Source organism: Nicotiana tabacum, chromosome 1 (assembly GCF_000715075.1).
Source record: "Nicotiana tabacum cultivar K326 chromosome 1, ASM71507v2, whole genome shotgun sequence".
Lineage (NCBI taxonomy): Eukaryota > Viridiplantae > Streptophyta > Magnoliopsida > Solanales > Solanaceae > Nicotiana > Nicotiana tabacum.
This window is the reverse complement of record NC_134080.1, coordinates 50,190,090-50,202,587: the sequence shown is the minus strand read 5'-3', so window position 1 is coordinate 50,202,587 and position 12,498 is coordinate 50,190,090.

Here is a 12,498-nt window from a genome sequence, read left to right as displayed (position 1 = left end):
TGCATACCAAGACAAAATTTTGTCTTTCCAAGATCTTTCATCTCAAATTCTTTCTTAAGATATTCAATTGCCTTTTGGAGCTCTTTTGGAGTTCCAACAAGATTTATGTCATCAACATAAACAGCAAGTATAACAAATTCTGATGCCATTTTCTTTATAAAAATACATGGACAAATAACATCATTTATGTAACCTTCTTTCAGCAAATATTCACTAAGGCGATTATACCACATGCCCCCAGATTGCTTTAAACCGTACAAAGATCTTTGTAATCTGATTGAATACATTTCCTGAGATTTTGCTTCAGGCATTTTAAATCCTTCAGGGATTTTCATATAAATTTCATTATCAAGTGAACCGTACAGATAAGCTGTAACTACATCCATTAGATGTATTTCAAGCTTTTCATGTAGTGCTAAACTGATGAGATATCGAAATGTTATGGCATCCATAACAGGTGAATATGTTTCATCAAAATCGACTCCAGGTCGTTGTGAGAATCCTTGTGCAACAAGGCGAGCTTTGTATCTTTCAACTTCATTTTTATCATTCCTTTTTTGCACAAAAACCCATTTATGACCAACTGGTTTTATACCAGCAGGTGTTTGGACTACTGGTCCAAAGACCTCTCTTTTAGCAAGTGACTTCAATTCCGATTGAATTGCCTCTTGCCATTTTGGCCAGTCAGATCTTTGTCGATATTCTTCGACAGATCGAGGTTCAAGATCCTCACTATCTTGCATAATATTAAGTGCAACATTATATGCAAAAATATTATCCACCACTATTTCAGATCGATTTAAATTAATCCCATCACCGATCGAACTTATTAAAAGTTCCTCACTCACATGAGCTTCGGTTTCATTGATTTCTTCAGGAATCTTAGAACTAATCAGATTTTAGGTCTCTTCAGGAGATCCCTTCATAGTATCGTTTTGATCATTTGTCGATTTTCTTTTTCGAGGATTTCGATCCTTAGAACCTAAAGGCCTACCACGTTTCAGGCGTGCTTTAGGTTCACTAGCTCTCATGCTAGTAGATGGTCCTACTGGGATATTAATTCAGATAGGCACATTCTCTGTTGGGATATGTGACTTAGTTATCCTTTTCAAATCAGTAAATGCGTCTGGCATTTGATTTGCTATATTCTGTAAATGGATGATCTTCTGGACCTCCAAATTACATATAGGGGTACGGGGATCAAAGTGAGATAATGATAAAATTTTCCACACAATTTCTCTTTTGATTTTCCTTTTTTTCTCCCCCTAATTGTGGGAAGTTTGTTTTATCAAACTGACAATCTGCAAATCGAGCAGTAAATAAATATCCTATCAATGGTTCAAGATAGCGAATAATAGAGGGTGATTCAAACCCAACATATATTCCTATCCTTCTCTGTGGTCTCATCTTACTACGTTATGGTGGTGCTACTGGCACATATACAACACATCTGAAAATTTGTAGATGGACAATATTTGGTTCATGACCAAAAACTAATTGTGATGGAGAATATTTATTATAATGTGTCGGTCTGAGACGGATAAGTGATGCTGCATGCAAGATAGCATGGCCCCAAGCAGTAGTGGGCAATTTTATTTTCATAAGTAGTGATCTTGTTATCAATTGCAGGCGTTTAATAAATGACTCTGCAAGGCCATTTTGAGTATGAACATAAGCTACAGGATGTTCAACTTTTATCCCAACGGATAGACAATAATAATCAAAAGTTTGAGATGAGAATTCTCCAGCATTATCAATGCGAATAGCCTTTATAGGATAATTTGGGAATTGTGCCCTTAATCGAATTATTTGGGCTAATAGCTTTGCAAATGCCAGGTTGCGAGATGATAATAGGCACACATGAGACCATCTTTAAGATGCATCTATTAGGACCATAAAATATCTAAACAACCCACTTGGTGGGTGAATAGGTCCACATATATCCCCATGTATACGCTCTAAAAAGGCAGGGGATTTAATACCAACTTTCATTGGTGATGGTCTAGTGATCATTTTTCCTTGATAACAAGCATCACAAGAAAATTCGTCATTTGTAAGAATCTTCAAGTTCTTTAATGGATGCCCACTCGAATTTTCAGTAATTCGTCTCATCATTATTGATCCGGGATGACCCAAACAGCCATCCCAAAACACAAAAGTATTTGAATCCGTAAACTTCTGATTTACGATAGAGTGTGCTTCAATTGTACTAATTTTTGCATAGTATAAGCCAGAAGATAAAGTTGGTAACTTTTCTACAATGCATTTCTGGCCAGAAATATTCTTTGTAATACAAAGATATTCCCTATTCATTTCATCTATTGTCTCAACATGATACCCATTTCGGCGGATATCTATAAAACTCAACAAGTTTCTTCGGAACTTGGAGGAGAACAATGCATTGTCTATAATAAGTTTTGTTCCCTTAGACAGAAATATTATGGCTCTTCCGGAGCCTTCAATCAAACTTATGTTACCAGAAATTGTTGAAACATTTGCTTTTTCCTTATGCAAATAAGAAAAGTATTTCTAATCCTTGAATATGGCATGCGTTCTTCCACTATCAATAACACAAATATCTTCATGATTTGTCTTTTATCCAAACATAATTTGGGGACTATCCATATTCTTCAAAATGACATAAATAAAATATATTATAGTAAACATCATTATCAAAGCATAACTTTTATTTATGTACAACAATTACATAACCATACTATCTATTACAAACAACAAAAATTAAAATATTTATATTTCTACAGATTCACTACCGATTACATGACTTGTTTCTCCTTCTGGGAGTGCAAAGTAATCAGCTACATCCAAATGCATGAAGTCTAAATTATCTTCAGAAATAAAATTTGCTTCAGCATTTTTCTGTCTTCTTCAGGGAGGCTTGATAAAGCTCAACCAGGTGCTTTGGCGTACGACAGGTACGTGACCAGTGCCCTTTTCCTCCACATCTATAACATGCGTTTTCTGCATTTGGCGCTTGCACCGCTTCATGCTTTTATTCCTTCCTTTTCCACTGCTGGTGGTGAGGAGGCTTCTTTAGTGCATTATTATTACCATGATTGGGGTTTCTTCCCCGACCACGGCCATGACCACGACTGGGGCCACGACCTCTTCCACATTTAGCTTGGTGGAAGTTCGTCTCATTCACTTCAGGGAATGAACAAGAACCAATAGGTCGGCTTTCATGATTTTTCATTAATAGCCCATTATGTTGCTTTGCTATAAGAAGATGTGAGATAAGTTCAAAATACTTTTTAAATCCCATCTCTCGATATTGCTGCTGCAGGAGCATATTCGAGGCATGAAAAATGGTGAAAGTTTTCTCCAACATATCATGATCAATAATATTATCACCACATAATTTCAATTGGGAAATAATTCTGAACATAGCAGAATTATACTCACTGATAGATTTAAAATCTTGTAGCCTTAGATGAGTCCAATCATAACGTGCCTGTGGAAGAACGACCATCTTCAGGTGGTCATATCTATCTTTCAAATTATTCCACAGTATGACTGGATCTTTAATAGTGAGATATTCCATTTTCAGGCCATCATCAAGGTGATGGCGTAAGAATATCATTGTTTTGGCACAGTCTTGGTTTGATGCCTGATTTTTATCCTTGATGGTATTTGCCAGACCCATCGCATCAAGATGAATTTCAGCATCAAGCACCCAAGACATGTAGCTTTTGCCCGATATATCCAGGGCTACAAATTCAAGTTTAGAAAGATTTGACATTATTTAGGAAAAGAAAGTTCTTACCTCTAATACTTTCAAAGTATTTGCTTGAGATGACAGAGTCTCGTGCTGATAACGTGTTATAAAATAAAGATTGTAAAGTAAAGACAAGTATAGAGAGAAACTGTTATATTATTCGAATTCAAACTGATATACATAATGAACTGAAATCTCTTCTATTTATAGAAGAAAGGAAGCTGCTACTATACCAGATATAGATAATCTTCTACTGAGAGCAATGTTTATCCATAACGGAGTACTGAAAGGATAAGCTTATTATACCCGATATGGATAATCTTCTATCGGGGGTAATGTTTATCCATAACTGGGTACTGAAAGGATAAGCTTATTATACCCGGTATGGATAATCTTCTACCGGGGGTAATGTTTATCCATAACTGGGTACTGAAAGGATAAGCTTATTATACCCGGTATGGATAATCTTCTACCGGGGGTAATGTTTATCCATAACCGGATACCGAAGTGATAAGCTTCTTCAAGAAGCTTATTTCCAATAGAGTACTAAATAGATAAACATATTTACGGTGGAGTCACATACGGATAAACTTCTTCAGAAAGCTTATTTACAACGGAGTACTAAATGAACATCCATAATATAATATATTTATAACAAAATTTGCCTAGTTGAAGAAAATGGCATGCGAAAGAGTACTATTTCAAGATGTGTAAGAGTAGTACATAATATTGGGTGGCAGAAGAAGTAGAAATTTGCCAAGGATGCATGTGAAGTTGCCATGCACGTCAACGGTCGACAGTTTTGGGCTTGCTGTACTTACGCGGTAACAGCTAAATTACAGTTTCTCTTTTTCTATTTTCTAGGACCCCCCTCCCCCACCCAAACCAAAAAAAGAAAATGGTAACTTCTATTCTAGGATACAATAACGATTTCTCTCTCTCTCTCTCTGTTTGTCCTATATAATTTTTTATTTTCTTTATTTTTTTATTTTTTAGTCCTATATAAGTTGAGTTTTGAAAAACATTGGATTAGTCAAAGAAACAGCATGTGCCATTCTGTTTTCTGGGAATACTAAGGTGGTAATTGACTCTTTCCACTCACCAAAAACATGTGATTGTAGCCTTGTATTCTTCTTTACAGATTCAGAGAACGCTTTTCTCACTTTAGGGAGAGATCAAGTTTTCCAACGTGGTTTCTGGTCAGGTGGAGAGGGAGAGCAGAACATATGTGTTCGACCTAACCCAGTACTTTAATTTTGGTCCAAATCATATATTTATTTTAAAAATTCATTCAGTATATACAAATTATTAATCAAGAACCTAATAATTTAAAATATTTAATTTAAAATTCGAACTCAATACTTCGCTTATGTTTCTGATCAGTGGTCCAATGTGGGGTAATAGTCATAGAGTCTAATAGTATGTTTTTTGGTTCTTGGGTCAAAGTGGGGTTGGCCGCAATCCATAATGTTCACACGCTAAAAGTGGAAAGTGATTTTGAGTTTTTAGCCTGAAGAAGGTTTCAACTTGGAACTTTTGTAAGAAATGATTTGGTGTGAAACCAACCAATTTCATGTTGGACTTCTACTTAGGTCATTATTACGCAATTTTTAAGTAATGTTTGTACCAACTCTTTGGGTTTTCATTATTAGGTCCTAGGGTCATCAGATTTATTCTATATATTTGTGCCCCTTAGACTAAATTAATCAATCATTTCTGCTACAAATGAAAGCGACAAGACGAGTATTAGAAGTCAAAATTTTAAGTCGTATATAATATAGTTTAAACGATGGCAATATGTTATTTTTTTTAATCTTCTTTTCTCATATTATTAAATCATATACATATTATATTAAATCATATTTATTTGATAGAAAAGTGTGGAAGTCGAGAATTATGGTAGAAGACTGGTAGCTAGTCGAGCGTATTTTTTTCCATACATGTATCAATGTTATTCCTATACTTTCTTATACTTAAATTTCTAGTACTACTGATTATTTATGTTGCTTCCGTTTCCATATTAACTTGTTGTTGTTACTGCTTCTTGTCCATTATTGTATTTCTTTTCAATAATGGTGTGATTATGTTTTTACTGAGCCTAAGATCTATCGGAGACAACCTCTTTACTTTCACAACGTAGGAGTAAAATATACACGCACACTACCCTTCTCAGACCTCAATTGTGCGAATATATTGGATTTGCTATTGTTGTTCTCAAATCATATTTATTGTAGAAAATTTACGCATATTATTTTTATTTTGGAACGGTGTAATTAGTTAACTAGAAAAATATAGAGTGCAAAAACTACTGGTTTAAAAAATAGATATATTTCAACTTTCATACATGGCTGTAACAGTAAGTAATTTCTTAGTGCAATTAAAGGAACGCACCTTATTCGTAAAAATATTAGTAAAAAGAAGGAATGTCAGCAACATTAAGGGTGTACTGTTTGGTACTAAGGAAAATATTTTTCAATTTTTTTTTATATTTGGTTGGCTTAAATATTTTGGAAAATATTTTCCTGATGAATTCATTTTCCTCCAATTAGAGGAAAATGTTTTCCTTATCAAGAGAAAGGAAAATATTTTCCAAAACTCTTTCTCAATCTTCCCACCCTATTTCCCACCCTCACCAACCCCACCCTCACACCCATCCAGCCAACCCCACGCCCTACCCCTCTCTCTCCAAAAAGGCTTTATTTTTTCAAATTTCAGTTTTTTTCCGTCACCATCCATCCTGCTATCCCCCCTCCAAAAAAAATTATCTTTTTTTAATTTTTTTTTTGTAATTTCAAATTTCTGTTTTTTTTTTGTTTTTCTACACCCTACCCCCCCATCCCGCCAAACCCCACCCACTGCCCACCCTACCCCTACCCCTGCACAATTTTTTTTGTTTTTGTAATTTTAAAATTTGTGTTTTTTTCGTTTTACTGCACCACCCCCACCCCTTAACCTTTTTTTTTGTAGTTTCAAATTTCTACTTTTTTAGTTTTTATGCACACCCCCCCCCCCCCCCGCGGGATTTTTAATATATATTTTTAGTTTTAGTTTTTTTCATCTTTCGGTTTACATGTTCGATTTTACAAGTTCCAAGGTTATGAGTTCGGAGGTTTATGTGTCTGGAAGTTTGCGAGTTTAGAAATTATAAAGTTTACGGGTTCGAAAGTTTGTAATTTCGAAAGTTTAGCGGTTCATACGTTTGTGAAAATTGTGAGTTCGGAAGGTTGCTGGTTCGAAAGTTTATGTCTTCATGTTTATTGTATCTAAATTATTTATGAATACTCTTGAGAAATTATTTTTCTTAATTTGCGTACCAAATACTGGAAAGTGAATAAGATTACTACTTGTTTTCCAAGAAAATATTTTCCATGAAAAATATTTTTCGTTGTACCAAACACACCCTAAAATTGTCTCATTCAAATCCATTACCACCCACTCCATCAGAATTTTAAAAGTTTTTTTTACTGCAATTCAAGTTAAAAGAATATGGTTAATATTGAATTACTGCACTGGCCCATTGTTTTTGACGAAGATGTTACAAACTGTCATTCCGACTAAATTGTTATTTGTTCACATTCATTTTTCTGAGTGTTTTGAATTACTTTAATCATTTCATTGTGGCTAATTCTTCTGGGGAAAGAATGACAATAGGAGCAAAAGACATTGGTATGCATGGAAAGAGTTATGCTTTCCAGTATTTGAACACGGAGTTTGATGTAAACTAAGAGTACACCAAACTGTATAGAGAACCTGGTTCGTTCTCTATCAGTTCCCATAAAATACATCAGTAAGAAAATAACACAATGATATTTATATGGAAAACTCATAGCTCACGAGATTAAAAATCACGACTTACACTCGTAGGATTTCAATTTTACTAACTGAGCAACTTTAGATTACAACTTATTGTAACCTAGGAATTAAACTCTTAATCCCTCACCTACTTACAATAACTATATTGAGCCTCTTTTTAATAATAACTCTATTACAATGCTAATCACTTGACTAACTCTAGTTAACACAACCACATAGTTTATAGTTTACAAAGTGTCCTATGAGATGCTTCTAATTAAGCTGAGTAGGAGTTACAAGTGAATAACATAAACAAACACACAACAATGCTAAGGACACATGATGTAATCAATGTTGGGATCTAGTCCTTTGTTATGTTGCTGTTTTATTCTTCAATACCTTTTGGGAGAATGAAAGCGGTTGCACACTTGAGAGTAAACAATATTTAGGTTTTGCAAGTGTGTATGTTCTCTTGATTCATGTTAGTAATATATAAGTGAGGCCATCAATGATGATGTAAGGGAGTGTGTGGTATAAAATATGCTTTAACAATATTGTTGTACTGTTGCGTGTGCAGCACAATAACTTTAACAGCTGTTATAGTTGACTTGTACTGTGATCGGAGGAACTGAACACTATTTGTTCCCTGTGTTGTTCCCTTATCTGATTTCATTGAGACTTGTGCCAGACCTTGACTTGTTGAGTTGAACGTGGAGGAACCAAATGTATCAGGTTCCCTATCTAGTTCTTATATGAAGTTTTGTTAGATGATCAAAACAAATGACACATTACTTATCAATTTCCCTTTTTGATAATGATAAACTTAGAATTGATATTTCACTTGTGAAAGAGATCTCCATATTATTTTCCCTGCAGAATAACCATATTCCCCCTGAGAACCTGTTTCTCCCTTTCAATTTTTCCTTTCAATTTTCTTCCCCTTTTTGGCATCATAAAAAAATAGATAAGTAAATGCAAACACAAATCCAACAAAGTTAACTCATGCCACTTGTGTGCACACAACATAGCTAAAAACAGAACACAAGAGTATAACATGCATTTAAAATGACGAAGATGCTCATTAATGGAAGGAAAGAATTTGTAGTAGTACCATAGTTACAAAAATATACACAAATTAAACATAATTAGAGTACCACAACCATATGGGACGAATAACAAAAAGGACATTGTAAGATTTGGTAGGGACTGACAAAGTGACACTAACAAAGGGACAAATTAGGGGGCATTGGATGAGGAAGGGAAGGACGAGGGAGCAAGAACCTTGAGGAGACTGCCCACACAAGCATTAGCAGCTCTCTGATCGTTGATCAGATGCTCTTTCAGGTTCTCCACATGTTTCTTCAACTCTATATTCTCAGACTTCAAGCTGGCAACTTCTGCACCCTAAGCACTACTGGAACCAGGTTCCGTGCTGGCTTGATTGAGCTTACCCTCAAGAATAGCATTCTGGGCCTTCAACTGCTTGATTTCCTCAGTAGCAACACTCTGAACATCGATAAGTTGAGAGATTATAGAACTGCTACCTATACCGCACTTTTTGTCAACACTCTCATATTCCTCTAAGGTGTTCATTGAGAACATTTGTTTACAAGTTCCCACAGATGCTCTCCCCAAGGGGACCTCAAATCGTTCAAAGACTTCTGTAAATAGGAACCCATATAGCAACTCATGATTTCCATCCTTGAAGTCTGCCACTTTCTTCACGTATTTAATTAAAATCCCAGGCAGATTGATGGGAGTGTAGCCGTCCAGTGCCTCCAAAAGAACTAGGTCCGCTATAGAGGCAATGGATCGCCTTTCAGCTCTTGGTAGCAGGACCTTGTTCACCAACTCGAACAAAAGTTGGTATTCTGGAAGCAGTGCCTTTTGGTGCACTCGTTCCCCTTGTCGAACAACTTAAGGCTTGAGGATAATCTTCCTAAAACCTGGGGAACAGGTTCCTCCAAAAGTGGAGAGCCCTTCAGTAGTCACCCTAAGAATGTATCCTAGCACATCCTCATCAATCACAAAATCTACCCCATTGATCTTCAAATATATGGTGTCACCTTTCCCTATGAACAAATTAGCATAGAAACTGCGAACTTCCTCCTCATAAAACTTTGAACTCTGAACAGTAAAGAGATGAGTTCACTTTTGGAAGTCACAGATGTCAACCAACTACCTCATTCCAGACTGATCAAGAATGTCGATGTCAAAAATTCTACCCCACAGAACTTTCTGATTTTTCAGTTTAGCTTTTCTTTCAAGCTTAGGCACATCAACTCTAGCCTTCTTTGAGGAACCAGGTTCCTCATTGCCGCTTGGCTTCCTTTTGAGAGACTTCTTTTTTCCAACGTTTTTTCTCCTTCTCAACAGACTTCTCCTTCTAATCTCTTTCTTCTCCACCAGTTTCAGTAGCCTTTGCAGATGATACCTTCTTCTGTTTCACAGACACAACCTTCTTAGATGTTTTACGGACAAGAGGAGCATGTTCCTCATTCAGCTCCTCATCCTTAACTTCCATAATAGTTGTCGGAGGCACATCCTCCTCATCAACTAGTCTACTTTTTTACAAGTCTTCTCCTCTTCCTTTTCTTCTCATTCTCCTTTAATGCACTGCTAAAGAGCAACCATTTTCTGCTGCCTAGTGGTGGGTTTTTTAGGAACAGACTCTTGTGTAGCTGTCCCACGACTCCTCGCTGTCATCTCCTTATCCTTCTGAGATGAACTTCATTGCAGGGTACATAATCTCTAAAGGGGGTGCATCAAGGTGAGCGGACAAGGTAGGGTCAGTACTGTCCAGGGGCTGGTTAGTAGAGCATGAAGTTTCATCTTAAGTAGGAGATGAGAACTCTTCTTGGGCAGAGGGACCAGGCCGTTCTGTAAGCTCCCCCGTAGTACTGACTAGTGCCTTGTCACCTTGAGGCACCTGGTTCTCATTCCCATGTTCTTTCCCTTAATCCCAATACTCACACAACCAGATAAGGAATCCCCATGTTATACCCCATATTTTCGTACGTAAAAGTGTGTTGTAAGTAAACTAATATAAGACCAAAAATGAGATCATCTTTGGAAGTATATAAAGTAAGTTATCATGTTACCTCGGATGTTAAATATATTGAAGATTATGAAAAACAAGTACAAATAGGGTTGGAAGGTTTAGAAGCTAAGGAATTGAAGAAAATAATGTTTCGTCGAAAGTCGACAAGTTGAGAATGTTATAACATGTACTTTTGGGTGAGACTACTAGGGTGATTAATATGATAAGGAGGTTATTTTATGAGTTATGTTAGTTGCATGTTATGTTTTGAAGTCAAGCAAGTTGTGAAACAAAAGCCGATGCAAGTCATCACAAGTTACGTTCAAAAGTTTTACTGAAATTTGGGTAAAATGTAACTGCGGTTTTCTCCCAATATACTTAGATTTACGGGGTGTTACACCAATCAAATTGAATATCTATGAGTCTATTTTCTAGCACATTAAACCGTTTATCAATACTACATCGTATTAGATAGATATATACGTTTTTGCGAGACTGCGCAGACCGCTAGGTGACAAGTAGGTGTGTCACCTACTTGCTTAAATGAGAGTCTAAAAATGGGCCAGTTCGGGTCGTCCAAAGAGACCTTTTAAATTCATATTTTGTTCATATAATACACTGATAAGAGGGCACAATAACCAGACCTAAACCCCTGCAAACATCCTCCCAAAAATTGCACACAAACCCTAGAGTACCTGGTCCTCTTTGAGTTTCCATTGAGAATACTAATGAAATAGTAAGTAAATGAGACACATGATTTTTACGTGGAAAAATCCTACTCAAGGGGACAAAAACCACGACCTACACTTGTAGGCTTTCAACTTCACTAACTTGTAAACACTCTATTACAAGCCACTTTGTAATGACTCTATTACAAAGACTTCAACTCAACTAACTTGTGATACACTTACCACAAGCCACTTTGTCACTCACTAGTTACAAAGACTTTAACTTATTACTACCTCTAGTTACAAGACAAACTCAGAAAGTTTATGGTTTTACAAAAGGGTTCCTAAGCAACGCTTCTAGTTAAGCAATTTAGGAATTACAATAAGAACAATCACAAAGTTACAACTCAACTAAGGACAACAAAATACTAGATTTAGGAACTGGTCCGTTGTAGCATTTAACTTTGTTCTTCAAGCTCTTGAGAATTAAGTCACTGTTTGTAGAAGACTTGAATGCTTGAAGTGAATTCTCAAGTGTTCAAGTGATGTTTTGTTATAATGCTCTTGTTAATACACCCTTGATGACATCACTTGAATGATGCAAGCACTTGGTAGGTCAAAGGCAAGTGACTGCAAAACTGCTGCACTGTGTGCACTATTTCTGTGGCAATCACTTTCCAAGTATGCACAATTGACTTTCGTACTATTGTCAGGGAAACACAAGGGATCAGGTCCTTGTCTTATTTCTCTATTTTCTACACTTACAACAGTTCACCTTAGCTGGAGTCCAGGCTAGAATCCGTTCATTTGTAATGTGTACCAAATGTGTCAGGTTCCCTATCTGGTTCTTGACAATAAGTTTGTTAGATCATCAAAACATAACGCAAAGACATTGAAAACCCATTAATTTCTCCCTTTTTGATGATGACAAACTTAGACATTGATAACATGTATTTAGAGCAAAGATAATCAGATGAAGTAACAGGAACTTCACAAGTTCCCCCTGACTTTATGCTTCTCCCTTAATCAGATCCCTGTTTCAATTATACTTCCCCCTTTTGGCATCATTAAAAATACACAAGCAGGCAAACATCATAAAGAAGTCTAGCCTAGCTAACCCATGCCAAATATGTGCACATAACATGATAGAGAAGAGAAACAGAGATTACAAGCAATGAGATAATAAAAGAGGACAGATTTTATATATAAAACATATGACTTTGATTAAAATCAAAGGTAGAATTGGACTATTGAAAATGGAAGCA